The sequence below is a fragment of the Aquarana catesbeiana genome, linkage group LG04 (assembly GCF_042186555.1).
Source record: "Aquarana catesbeiana isolate 2022-GZ linkage group LG04, ASM4218655v1, whole genome shotgun sequence".
Taxonomy (NCBI): domain Eukaryota; kingdom Metazoa; phylum Chordata; class Amphibia; order Anura; family Ranidae; genus Aquarana; species Aquarana catesbeiana.
The window spans coordinates 349256368-349269188 of record NC_133327.1 but is presented as its reverse complement, the minus strand read 5'-3'; the positions used below and the strand labels follow the sequence as shown (position 1 = coordinate 349269188).

General features: G+C 41.2%; 1 long non-coding RNA gene across 1 annotated transcript in view; it reads left to right on the top strand.

Moving 5' to 3' along the window:
* LOC141140129 (uncharacterized) overlaps positions 1–10065 on the top strand; it is a 28450-nt gene extending 18385 nt beyond the window's left edge. The window contains exons 4-5 of the long non-coding RNA XR_012243899.1: positions 1903–2016; positions 8636–10065. This is a non-coding gene — a long non-coding RNA (uncharacterized lncRNA). The remainder of the gene's footprint in view (positions 1–1902; positions 2017–8635) is intronic.
* The last annotated feature ends 2756 nt before the right edge of the window (positions 10066–12821 follow it).

Sequence of the window (12821 nt, the reverse complement as noted above, 5' to 3'; positions counted from 1 at the left end):
CTATTGTTGTGACCTATTTGTGGCTGAATTTTGAGTTTTGCCTGTAGTCATGTTCTCATTTAAAAAAAAAATAACCTCTTGAGGCTCAATGATTTCCCTGAAGGGGGAATTTTTGCCAGCACAGTTGTTCTACATTTACTTTTACACTTTAGTCAGATCATGTTTGAAATACAAAGGGTTCTGATGGTTTTCACTGTTTGAGCGCTGTTTTTTGTAGAGATCAGCTGGTCGCTGTGACAAAAGTATGATGTGGACACCTAACTGTGTTTGTGTACCTACATTATTTCACCTAGGGCTTACAGGGTAAGTGTACCTCTACAGTGGCACTAAACTCCGTTTAATTCAACCATGAATTGAACCAACTATTCAATTCAACCATGAGTTCTTAACTCAAAAATGTTCCTTCTATTGCCCTCAGCATCCTCCAAATCTTCAAATTCAAATATTTTGCTGCTGGGATCTGACTTCCTGTTAGATGTTCATTCTCCATGGTCCACGGTATGTAGAAGTGTAGCCAACCCCTATTATTTGCTTCCAGGATGAATTAGGGACTCTGGACTATAGGATTTATAGTGTGCACAGAGTAGTGGACATGACCGCAATTAACCTTTGCTGCTCATTCCAAACAAACAAAAGTAAGAGGGAAAGAGAGCTCATAGAGAACATTACTGTGACGGAAGTCACTTTGGGCGGGGGACTTGTGGAACCCAGCTTACCTTAGAGAGGTTGGGAAACTCCTTGTTCAGCACCCCAGGCCCCTCCTATGTGTAAGTGTCCCTGTGTCTATTAGGGGCACAGGGTGACCAAGAAGCCCAGTCTGGTCTGCCCTAAGCAGACTCACAGTATAACCACACCAGGCCCAGCATTTCATTTTACCCCTGTTATCCTGTACTGTTAGTACACAGGCATTCTGTGTACCAACAGTACAGAACACCTCCAGGTAGCCATATTGCAATGAGTATTACAGAACAAATACAGCTGCAGACTGAGGAGACGTAATTTTAGTAACATTAAATTACAATATGGTTTGTGTAGCAACTGTACAAAGTATATACTATGTTATTATTATTTTTTATTTTCTATAGTTTTTTTGCGGAGTTACAATTTAATAAAGCACATAATCATATAAATATGGGTTTGTTTTACAAATATAAATAGGTTAGTGCTCAACAGATGTGGACAAATATACATTAGGACAAATCTGACTATGGTGCAAAAATGTAATCTATATGTGGTCTTTTTTCTTGTACAACATGTTAAATGAAATAGGTTGTTTTTGTTTTTGCTGTTTTTGAGGAAAGAACGTCTCTTATTGATGAATTCATATTCATACAGTATTTCTCTTTAAAACAATGAAAAGCCAAATGGTCATGAAAATGTGTTCATGAATCTAAGGCCATAGAGACTTATAAAAGTCAATAATCACTAGGAATGAGCTTTGGGTTCAAATGCAACCGTTCTCCACCATAGCAACCAATTATCAGTCATGTATTTTCTAACCTTTGGTCAGGTGATGTAGAAGGCTAATCATGGAGGCTTTCAAATGTGCCACATTTCTCCTTAGGGTCAGGGTTCCCAGCAGCCTTTTGTCAGTGTTTGGAGAATGAGACAGCTGACAGATTCTGGTTTATTTACTAAAACTGGAGAGTGCAAAATCTGGTGCAGCTCTACACAGAAACCAATCAGCTTCAAGGCTTTTTTTTCACAAAGCTTAATTGAACAAGCTAAAGTTAGAAGCTGATTGGCTACCATCCATCTCTGCACCAGATTTTGCACTCTCCAGTTTTAGTAAATCAACCCCAGTGTTTTCAGGGAGAGATAATTACTGCTTTATATGGCTAAATGCAAAGCTTTACTGTACATTTCAGTGCTTTATCTAATGATGTATTTGATTTATTACAGATATGTAGCGTCAACAATTTACACTAAGCTTACAATCTACAGTGATGGATGAGTAAGTGGATGCGTGTAACACACCTGTGAATTCCTGCGCTAAATGAGTGACTTTAAATAAAGGTAAGCTGACAAATGAATAAATATGTGAACATTAACTAAGTGGGTTCCTGCTCCCAAAGTGCGTGTGTCTTTAAATGTGTGATCAGAATAAGAGCGCTACCATATAGAATAGGAGCGCTAGCATAACACGAGATAGCGCTCTACAATCTACAGTGTATTGTGATGCAGTACAATTAATTGCAGTGCGGTAAGCTACATAGTGTGTAGTGTACTACCCCTCCATTGTGAATTGCATTGTAGTGGGTAACATATTACTATGTCCCACCCTTTGTGTTCATAATGCAAAAACCCAATAGTCCTTTTTAAGACCTTTTTGTGTGTGACAGCCACAACTACTGCTACTGTTTAGCTGCTGCCATCCTGGATTTTTTTGTTATTGGGGTCTTTTTTTATTTTTAAGGTGGGTATTCCATAATTCCATAATTCCTAGGTGGGTATTCCATAATGTACTAGTATGCACAGAATATTAGAATATTATGGCAGACTTACCTATCATATGGTGTCCTCCAGCACAGTGCTAGGACCGATTCGGCGGGCCCGCGGAGCTTCCATCTTCACCCAGTCATCCTTCCGGGTCCCGTGCCTTCTGCTACTTGATAGGCCAGGCCACGATGACGCCACTCCCGTGTATGTGCACAGGGATCACATCGCCGCGGCACAGATTGGGGGCCGATCGGGGCTGTAAATGTTTGCTGAGCTGCGTATGCGCGGCTCAGTGAACATGACAGTTGACAGGCAGAAGGATGCATTTATGGCAGAGATGAATAGGGTCTCTTCTGTCTTCATAAATACCCTGCCTGTCAGCCATTTAATTAAAAAACAACTTTACTTCCACTTTAAATACTTTTTCTGATAGGATTTATTTGTATTTAAGGAAGGTTTATTTTCTTTCAATATAATTTTGCTACCATCTTTTATTTTTTTTTCATGGCGTCAGTAACGTGAACTTGTTGCTGACACAGGCAAAACTGCTCTTTGTTTGCAGCACATCACCACATGGTGCAGTACAGTACAGTTTAGTGCACCAAATCACCACATGCTCTGTCCCTATATTTCCTTAGCTGTTAGTTTGGCAATCCTGTATAATTATCATGACTGGGAGGCCTTAAGGTAGAGGCAAAGATTATTCACATTCAGCTAGTAGCGGTGTGCTTGAGCCATACCTTTTGAGAGGCAAAGCGTGCTTTTCTTTCTGGCAGTGGGCATGCAACACAACCAGAGCATGTGGAAGAGGTCATGGAGTGGATAACCAAACCTTCCTCATCCTCCTTCCTCCAGGTGCAGAGCTACACATTTTCATCAATAGCTGCAAATGCACCCTCTTCTGCCTCCTCCTCTACAGCTAATCCTGCCATTACCCTACAAATTGACATGGAAGAGTCTGTTTAATTATTTTAGCACACCATCTACAACTTGTGCTGGAAGATGCACAGGAATGCATTTTATCTGATGTTGAGTAACAGAGAGAGAGAGCCATAGAGAAAGGACAACAGTAGGAAATAGTCATTTAAAACAACAATGGACTAAGAAGGCTTAAGGCTTTGAGCCTGACAGCATGGTCTTGCGGCCGCTCCCTGGCTAATAAAAAAAAAACATATATATATTATAAAAGGGTAAGGTCCCTTTAAGAAGTTTTAAAGGGATTTGGGATGGGAAAAACAAGGTCACATGACATGAGGGAATTTCCCAGAATGTCATGTGACCCCTTGGAATGTTCTGGAAAAGGGGCATTGGCCCACTCACAGGAATCTTCCCGCCAGTGTCAGTCAGTCAGTGTCGGTGCAACAAGCTCCCTCAGTAGAGCTATAATACTTTAGGGGTTGCTACTGACCTGACTATAAAATACCCCAGAACAGCGGCGGGGAAGACTGGCTTAGGAGAAACAATAGAAGAACAATCGGTGCAGGGAACCAAGCACACGCTGGGAAGTTCCCAGGGTAGAGGCAGACCAGCTACAAGAAGCCCGCAACAGCGCAGACAACACCAGCAAGGCCCGCCGACACGACTGTTCACTAACCCGGAGCTAGAAGATGCCAGCATGGCGCTGACGGAAGAAGTGGCTACTAACATGAGCCAGCCTTAGGGACAAGAAGAAGAGGAGGATTTTGTCCCCATCGCCACCCAAAAGCAGAGGTGGGCAGGCGAGAAGAGTGGCATCAAGGAGAAAGGCAGAGGCGGTGTCAGCTGTAGGAGGCTTGGATAGGCTAGCTCCGCCCAGCGCTTTAGTAACACAGCAAGAAGCTCAAGTCTGTGTGAATGTTCAAGACATCCCGATGGAGTCCACTGGAGGCAATAGAGAGCAGCAAATGCTGCTTCAGTTTAAATCAATGCTCCGCCGCCACCTGGTGGTCTAGGTGAGTTATCACATGCACTTAGCAACATTATGGAGTCCAAAAATGGGCTGATAGTATTAATACACCAGTAAATGATAATAGTAATTATCTAAATGTATGGTCTAATGAGACAAGAATACTGTTAATATGCAAAATGTATGCAATAGTAATAGTGTTTCTTCCCCAATGGCTAATGGTAATCCTAAGACTTCATTACTGGTCAAACGTAATATGACTAGCTCATCAGTTCCTGAGGCATGTTTAAAGGAAACATTGCCATGTGAAATGTCACCGGTAGGGTATTACCTCTCTCCTCAGATTAAAAACAAAATTTGGAATGGTCAATTTGTGGACATTTTGGCTTTACTCCCTTCTGTTAACGAGTATATCAACAGATCTGACAACAAAATCAGATAAAAAAAGGATGATAGGAGAAAGCCAGTGGTGAGATCTTTCCATAACTGGTTACAGGCATTCGCTATATACGCTAGTGTGTTAGGTGGAAAACACCACAAGTATTGCAGTGGGCTTTTTCAACATATGGAACATGTACTAGAGGCCTATAAGAGTTTTGGAGGACCAGGATGGTTCCAGTATGATAAATCCTTTAGACAAAAGTTATCAATATATCCATCATTAAATGGGGTAATAAAGATGTTGGGTTGTGGCTTAATATGATATTGCCAAAGAAAACAGGATATACTAGGCAGCAGCCCCAATCTACTGTGTCCCCGTATAAAAGAGGATAATGCTTTGTTTACAATGAGAACCAGTGTAAATGGGGGGTTCTTGTAAATACAAGCATGAATGCTCACAATGTTCAGGAACCCACCCTTAACTCAGGTGTTTCAAAAGGAATACCAATTTTCAAGGCCCACAGAGAGATAACTCTACAAAAAGCATACACACCAGTGAAATTAACAAGCATGCAGCGATGGTTGGAAATATATCCAGACCAGGAGACAGCCAAGTTTTTAACTGAAGTTTTCTCCAAAGGTTTCCCTATGCCAGTATTTCAGGGTGAGGGGTGCAAATTGGTTAACAATTTAAAGTTGGTGGCTAATTACACACTAATAGTTAAGGACAAATTATATAAAGAAATCAAAGAAGGTAGAATAGCTGGTCCATTCATCTACCCCCCCTCCTTTTGTAAATTTTAGAATATTTCCTTTAAGGATCATATTTAAGAAGGAGCCAAATTCTTTTTGCCTAATACACCACCTATTATTCCCAAAAGGAACCTTTTTAAATGATGAAATTGAAGCTAGCATGTCCAGTGGTGTATTTAGGTTTGTTCTGCCCTAGGCCTGACTAAACTCATGCACCCCTTAATGTAAATATGACACACCCCTTCCTGCCAATGACACACTTCTTCCTGTTTAAGACCCACCCTGTCATCTGTAAAACCACACCCCTTCCTCTTTAGGCTCCACCTTTTCCTCTCTGTACATTAAATGTGGGTACCAAGTGCAGCTTCATAAGTGCCCATCAATGCAGCCTGATCAGCGCCCCTCAGTGCAGCCTCACCAGTGCCCTTCAGCGCAGCCTCACCAGTGCCCTTCAGCGCAGCCTCACCAGTGCCCTTCAGCGCAGCCTCACCAATGCCCATCAAAGCAGCCCCACCATTGCCCATCAAAGCAGCCTCACCAATGCCTGTCAGTGCAGCCTGATCAGTTCCCATCAATGCAGCTTCACCAGTGCCCATCAATGCAGCCTCACCAGTGCCCATTAGTGCAGTTTCACCAGTGCCCATCAGTGTAGCCTCACCAGAGCCCATCAGTGCAGCCCCACCAGTGCCCATCAATGCAGCTTCACCAGTGCCCATCAAAGCAGCCTCACCAGTGCACTTACCTGTCCAGGGAGCCAGTGATGTCAGCACCCCAGCCGATCTTCGGATTGGCTGTTGGGTGCATCCACCGCCATTACTGTTAAGGGAACCCGGCAGTGAAGCCTTTTGGCTTCACAGCTGGTTCCCTACTGTGCATGCGTGAAGTACGCTGCGCTTTCTAATTGGCCTGGTGGCGTAGGAAGGAGGAGGGGGCCAAACTTCTGAGAGACAGGGCCACAGCCCCATCTCCCAGAAGTGGGGCCAGGTTCCTGTCAAAAACAGGTACCTGTTCCACCCTCCCCCCCTGAAAGGTGCCAAATGTGGCACCTGGGGGGGTATGGATAAACAGAAGTTCCACTTTTTTCTGCTTTAAAATACAGACAGAAAGTGTGTCTTTGTGCGCATCAGAGGGTGGAGTATGGACGCAGCCGATGAAGCAGACACAACAGAGATTGGATAGATCAAAAGGAGGCAGAATCATTGGCCTTTTCAGCAAACTGCGCTGTTCACTCCGAATAGAGACATGTGTAGGTAAAAAAACACAGAAAAAGTAAAAAAAATATCTGTCAGTCTTAAATGTAGACAGCAGGATGGACACTAAAATCCAGACTGATCTATAATGAGCAATTACACTTTCCTTTATCTGTCAGAAGGCAGCATTAACATACAGGTAGCTATGAAAGGTTACCAATATAAACAAGCAGACACTAAGGTGTTTTTAAATAGCATTTATACCAGAAGCACTAGCTTGCAGATATTGAGATGTAAAGAGTTAACCATTTAGGGAAGCAGCAGTGTACATAAGTTCATTGTAGCAGCGAAAAGAAGCACAGTCCTCTCATAGCAAGGACACTGAGGGTTAATTACCAGAGTTGTATTTCAGATAACAGGGGATAGGAGAAAGTTGGAAAGCTGGAGCACAGATAAGTGGCATGAGGTTTGGAGAGACAGATTGTGAGGATCGGTATTTTACTCTCACCCCCTCAAAGATATACACTATGTAACTAGGTCCATCTGCTGAAGCCACAATCCGATCTGTCCTGATGTGATTCCATGTGCACCTGGAGAAGCTGACCAGCTCACTTTTTCTCTGCTCTCCTGTCTGTGCAGAGGGGAGGGGGAACTGTCATGTTCTATGCTTCACGAGAGAGACACTCTCTGAACGCTGAAGCCAGCAGCCACAACAGTGAATGAGCTGACTCGGGAGGAGGGGAGGGCCTTTTTCTTTTAGTAGGAGGTGGGGGGGAGTGGCTTTTTTGCCACCCCCCAAAGTGCCGCCCTAGGCCCAGGCCTTGTCGGCCTAGGCCAAGACACAGCACTGAGCATGTCCTCTGTCTCTTATTGCATGTTTGAGGATGCCATTCAGCAGATCAGGAAATTTGGGAAAGGTATACTGCTTGCTAAATCAGACATAAAGTCTGTTTTTAGGCTACTACCTATTGATCCAGTATTCAATTCCCTAGGTATGTATTTTGAGGGCAATTATTATTTTGATATGTGCTTCTCTATGGGATGTTCTATATCCGCTGCCTATTTAGAGAAATTTGCTTAATGTTTTCAATGGGTGGTATTTTTTGAAGCAGGTTATGAAGGTATATTACACTACCTTAATAACTTCTTATTCATCGGCCCGGCTCATTTCCCACTTTGTTTCTTGATGCTACAACTGTTTAGTGCATTCACCCAGCATTTTGGTATTCCACTAGCTAGTGAGAAAACCGTTCTTCCATCCTCATCTATAGAATTCTTAGGTACAAAAATAGATACCGAGTTATTTGAATTTCAGTTAACTGTGTCACAAATTGACAAAATTAAGATTTATTGGTCTGTTGGCAAAAAAAAAAAAAAAGTTTTATTAAAGGAACTACAATCATTATTAGGACTATTGGCATTCGCGAGAAAAATCATGACTGTTGGCAGGATATTCTCTTGTCGCCTATATTTAGCTATGTCCAGCCTGAAATCTCCTTTTTTGCATATCAGATTGACAGCTGACCTCAAAGAGGACCCGTTAGTTTGGATGAAATTCTTTGATATATACAATGGTTGATCATTTTTTCAGGAGAAATTTGTGTTTTCATCAGACCTTAAATTATATACAGATGCTGCAGGTTCTTGCGGATTCCCAGCGATTTGGGAGACTCACTGGTGCTGTGGTAAGTGGCCAGATAGATGGGTGACAATTAAAGCCACCAAAAGCATAGTAGTATTGGAAGTATTCCCTTTAGTAGTAGCTCTAGAAATATGGGGTGAGCAATTTGCCAATAAAAGGATCCTGATTAAGTCTGATAAAAAAGTAGTTATATATGCTGTGAATTGCTTGTCAGCTAAATCCATATTTGGGGTCAAACTGCTTAGATACTTAGTAATTCTTTGCTTAAGATTTAACATTTGGCTAAAAGCCAGACATGTTCTAGGAAAAGAATATCAAATTGCAGATGCCTTGTCTTGATTGCAGGTATGCAGATTCCGTCAACTTTTGCCCAATGTGAACAAGGAAGGTCACGCGTGTCCAGAACATCTGTTGAGCCTAATTTAGAAGTTCTAGCAAATTCAATCAGACATTCTGTTGCGGATAGTAAATGTGCTGAATAATCAGCTGCATGGCACAAGTGGACCAACTTTGCTAAAGAACTTGACATACAATTTGATTCTCCTTCTGAAACAGATATTCAAATGTTCCTATGCACTTTAATGCAGTCAGAGCTATCTTATAGTCACATTACCAAAATCTTGGTGGGGGTATCATTTTTCTTTAAGTTAAGAAACTTATCTCCATGTACAGCATTCTTTTCCATTCACCAGGCTCTTAAAGGATATAAGAAGAGTCATTCTTTCCCTGACGATAGGAGACCTATTTAGATTCCGTTACTAATAAAGTTGTGTATAACTACTACCTTGGTATGTTCTTCAGAGTTCGAGGTTGTGCTATTTAATACTGCTTTTGTTTTAGCTTTCTTTGGCGCCCTTCAAATATCAGAATTAGTACCAAAAAAAAAAAATCTGTTTCTGGTCTGCTAAAACAGCATGTTATGGTCTCTGAGACAGGGATACGATTATTGTTTATTCCTGTTTCAAAGACAGATAGGACAGGTAAGGGTATTTGGATCTCTCTATTCTACTGTGGAGACGTGGATATTTGTCCAGTAAGATCTGTGAACACATGTAAGTAAGGTCCTTTGCTCTATCAAAGTGAATGTATAATATAGTACTCTGATAAATGGCAGCTAGATCTAAAGTGTATGAGTGCACTAAATTGGTATAAAATAAATAAGTGATCAACGCAACTTAATATTATAAATATAGATAATTTAGCACTGTGCGATAATCTGTGCAAAAATTGCTATAAAATGCGACTGTGCAAAAAAACCGCTAAAGATGCTGTGCAAAATTGCTAAGTGCAAATATGAGCTTGTGCTCAAATAAATCAATGCCAATGAACGCTCATACTATAAATAAATGTAGATGATTTAGCACTGTGCGATAATCTGTGCAAAAATTGCTAAAAAATGCGACTGTGCAAAAAAAACGCTAAAGATGCTGTGCAAAATTGCTAGGTGCAAATATGAGCTTGTGTTCAAATAAATCTATACCAATGAACGCTCATGGCGCTGTGCAAAATACAAATATGAATCTGTGCACATAAGATGATTTCAGTGCAAAAAAAAAAAATATATATATATAAATATCAATAATAAAATTCCTATGCATATGCAATATATCAATGAGACACATGTAATTTATATAGATGAATGTAGCAATAATCCGTATAATCTCTCTTTATCACACTGTTGACACAACAAATAGTGGTGCTGCAATAGTTCATGAAGTGAAGATAAATAAAGTCTATGATAAAACAAAGTGCAGACAGTGCTTCAATAAGTGCTCTTCAATAAAATCGCTGGTGTGTCACTGGATAGTGAAAAGCAGTGGCGATGGGTATAGCTGGAGACCTTTCCAAGATGTTGTGATGGTAGATGGCCCTCTCCAGGTATTGTATATTAGATGGTGGCTCCGGCTTAGTCCATACGGACGTTCATTCCTAGCGGATATTTACAGGGGATAAAGAAGAATCTCCCATAGTGCAGAATGTATAAACTGATTGATTTATTTAAAAGCCAAGTGGAAACTTACAACAGAGAAGTGAAAAAACAGCAGATCTGTCTATGTCGATCTATGAACACATACCCACCATTCAGGCCAGTTTGTGAGGGTGTCTTTCTGGTTCATTCAGATGGGTCCGCTCTTACGAGGTATCAGTTGAATTCCATTCTAAAAGCATGTATAGAAATTGAACTTACAACAATTTAAATTTACCTCTCATTCTTTCAGAATTGGGGCTGCTACGGAAGCCACCAAGATGGGCTTCGATGATGCAATTATCAAAAGGTTAGGGAGATGGGAATCGCAACATTTTCAGATTCATGTCAGACCTGATCTCTCTCTTTAATTTTAGGCACTAGGAGATATATTTGGATCCTGGGTCATTCTTTTGTGTACTGAGCAAATAAAAGAGCTGCAAAGCGCTGCTATACACATAATTTGTCTTTGGATCTGGAAAAATTTTAAGTATACTGGAAAGGAATTTGAGGTCTTCAATGGTCTAATTTGTGTTTCTATCTCTCCAGGTTGCTTGAGTTATGGCCGGATCCTCGATGTATTAATTGGGCATCTGGGGGGAATGATGTTGGTTAAGTAGGAACACTGAATCTTATGTTCATGATGAAACGGGACCTTCATCGATTCAAAATAGCATCCTCGAATACTCTAAATAGTACCTCGGCTCATATGGCTGCAGGATGCCCGATAAAAAAATTTCGAAAAAATTAGACGACGATTAAACAAAGCTATGGAAAAAATTATGCCACGCATAGGTGGTTTTTCCTACAGACATAGAGGATTTAGAGGGAAGTTTTGCTTGGTTATATAGATCAGATGGCGTCCATCTGTCTGATGTAGGGTTGCAAAGCAGCAATGAATTGGCCGTGGTTGTGGGGTAGGCCGGGCTTGAAATTTCAAACCCGACGTGTGGGGACTTATTTAAATAGGTATTAGCTTTTGTGGTTTTTGGGGAGGGTAAGGTGCGGCCTGCATTCCCATGGAAGATTGCGCTAATAAAATCTAAACAAACTAGATTTCAGCAGCTGGTATTGAGGATTGGTATATAAATCCACCAAATGTCGGGAAGTAAATATAGACCAAATTCCCAGATCATGTATAAATATAATGACAGCCCACACAGTGATCTTCTTGGTGAACTTTTTCTGTACCAGAAACACTCTTCTTCTTAAAACACTCTTGCTCTGTGTAAAACAAGTGCTCTCCCAAGTTATTGTCACGAGGTGAAGTTGGGAGAGCACTTATTTTGTGCACTGCATAAGGTATATGTTATTGCAAGATCAGCCTACAAGAGACGTCATTATACGTCAGTATAATATTGCCTTTTTTTTTTAATTGTTTTTTGGCCCTCAAAAGCTGCAGGTTTGTGATTTTGCAAATGCAACCTATAAGAGATTGTCAAAATACTGTTTAATGCAGTCTGTACAATATCACTTCTTATTTAATGTGAAAATAAGCACTTTATTATGTTTTTTTTTTTTTTCTCAAAAGCTGCATGGGGTTTGTGATTTTGCAAATACAGAGATTGTTGAAATGCTGCCCATGCAGTATGTATGTAGTATGTATAATTTTCCTTTATTTTTTAGTGTCACGGAAACAATTGAGTACTGTCTGTGATACTTTTTTTATTTGAACTAACAGAATTTTTCAGGACAAGCTTTCGGGGTATGTCCCCTTCTTCAAGGTCTTAGCAGAACTGCTAGGACCTTGAAGAAGGGGACATACCCCGAAAGCTTGTCCTGAAAAATTGTATGTTAGTGCAAATAAAAAAGCATCACAGGCAGTATGCAATTGTTTCCATCGCAAGTGCACTAAGGTTACAATCACCTGAAGCATTTTTAGTGTCAGAAATACATCTTATTTTTTTTCACTAAAAGTTCCATGAGGTATGGAAGTTTGCAAACATGACCTACAAAAGATTGTTTAAATGCTGTTTATGCATGTAGGCAGGGGGTAGTGGGGTGGTTGTCACATCCTCCATGTTTCCCTCCTCGGGTGCCAATTAAGGGACACATAAGATTCCTACCCTGGGGTGGGTTCTTCTGGGCTACACTAGGCATTTTGGATAGGGTCACTGGCTTACACATAGAGTTCCTTTAATTGCATAGGTGACTGAACTCTTGTTAACTCTCTTGATGTTAATATGCACCACCACTGTTGCATAAGAAGGGACACGCAGATCCAATGCCCTCTCCACCTGTCCAGCGTATCACCACTACCTTACTCCCATTAATGGTATGGGGTCCCGCTATGCACCTAACACGGACTCCATAAGTGCACTGACTTAACTCTTCCTGGGCTGAGGACCACTGTGATGCTGATCTGCCCCTGTTGCTATGGGAGACAGACCTGCTCACGGAAAGAGTGCTGACAACAACTCCTTCCTGCAAGAGGCTATCCTACCTGTCACATGTACACGCTTACGTCAGGCTGCTTGAGAAAGCTTTGTTACCCTTGGTACCTACTTTTATATTCACACTGTATAAACTCTTACACTGCTGTCTTCATACCTCAATGTGCTTAGC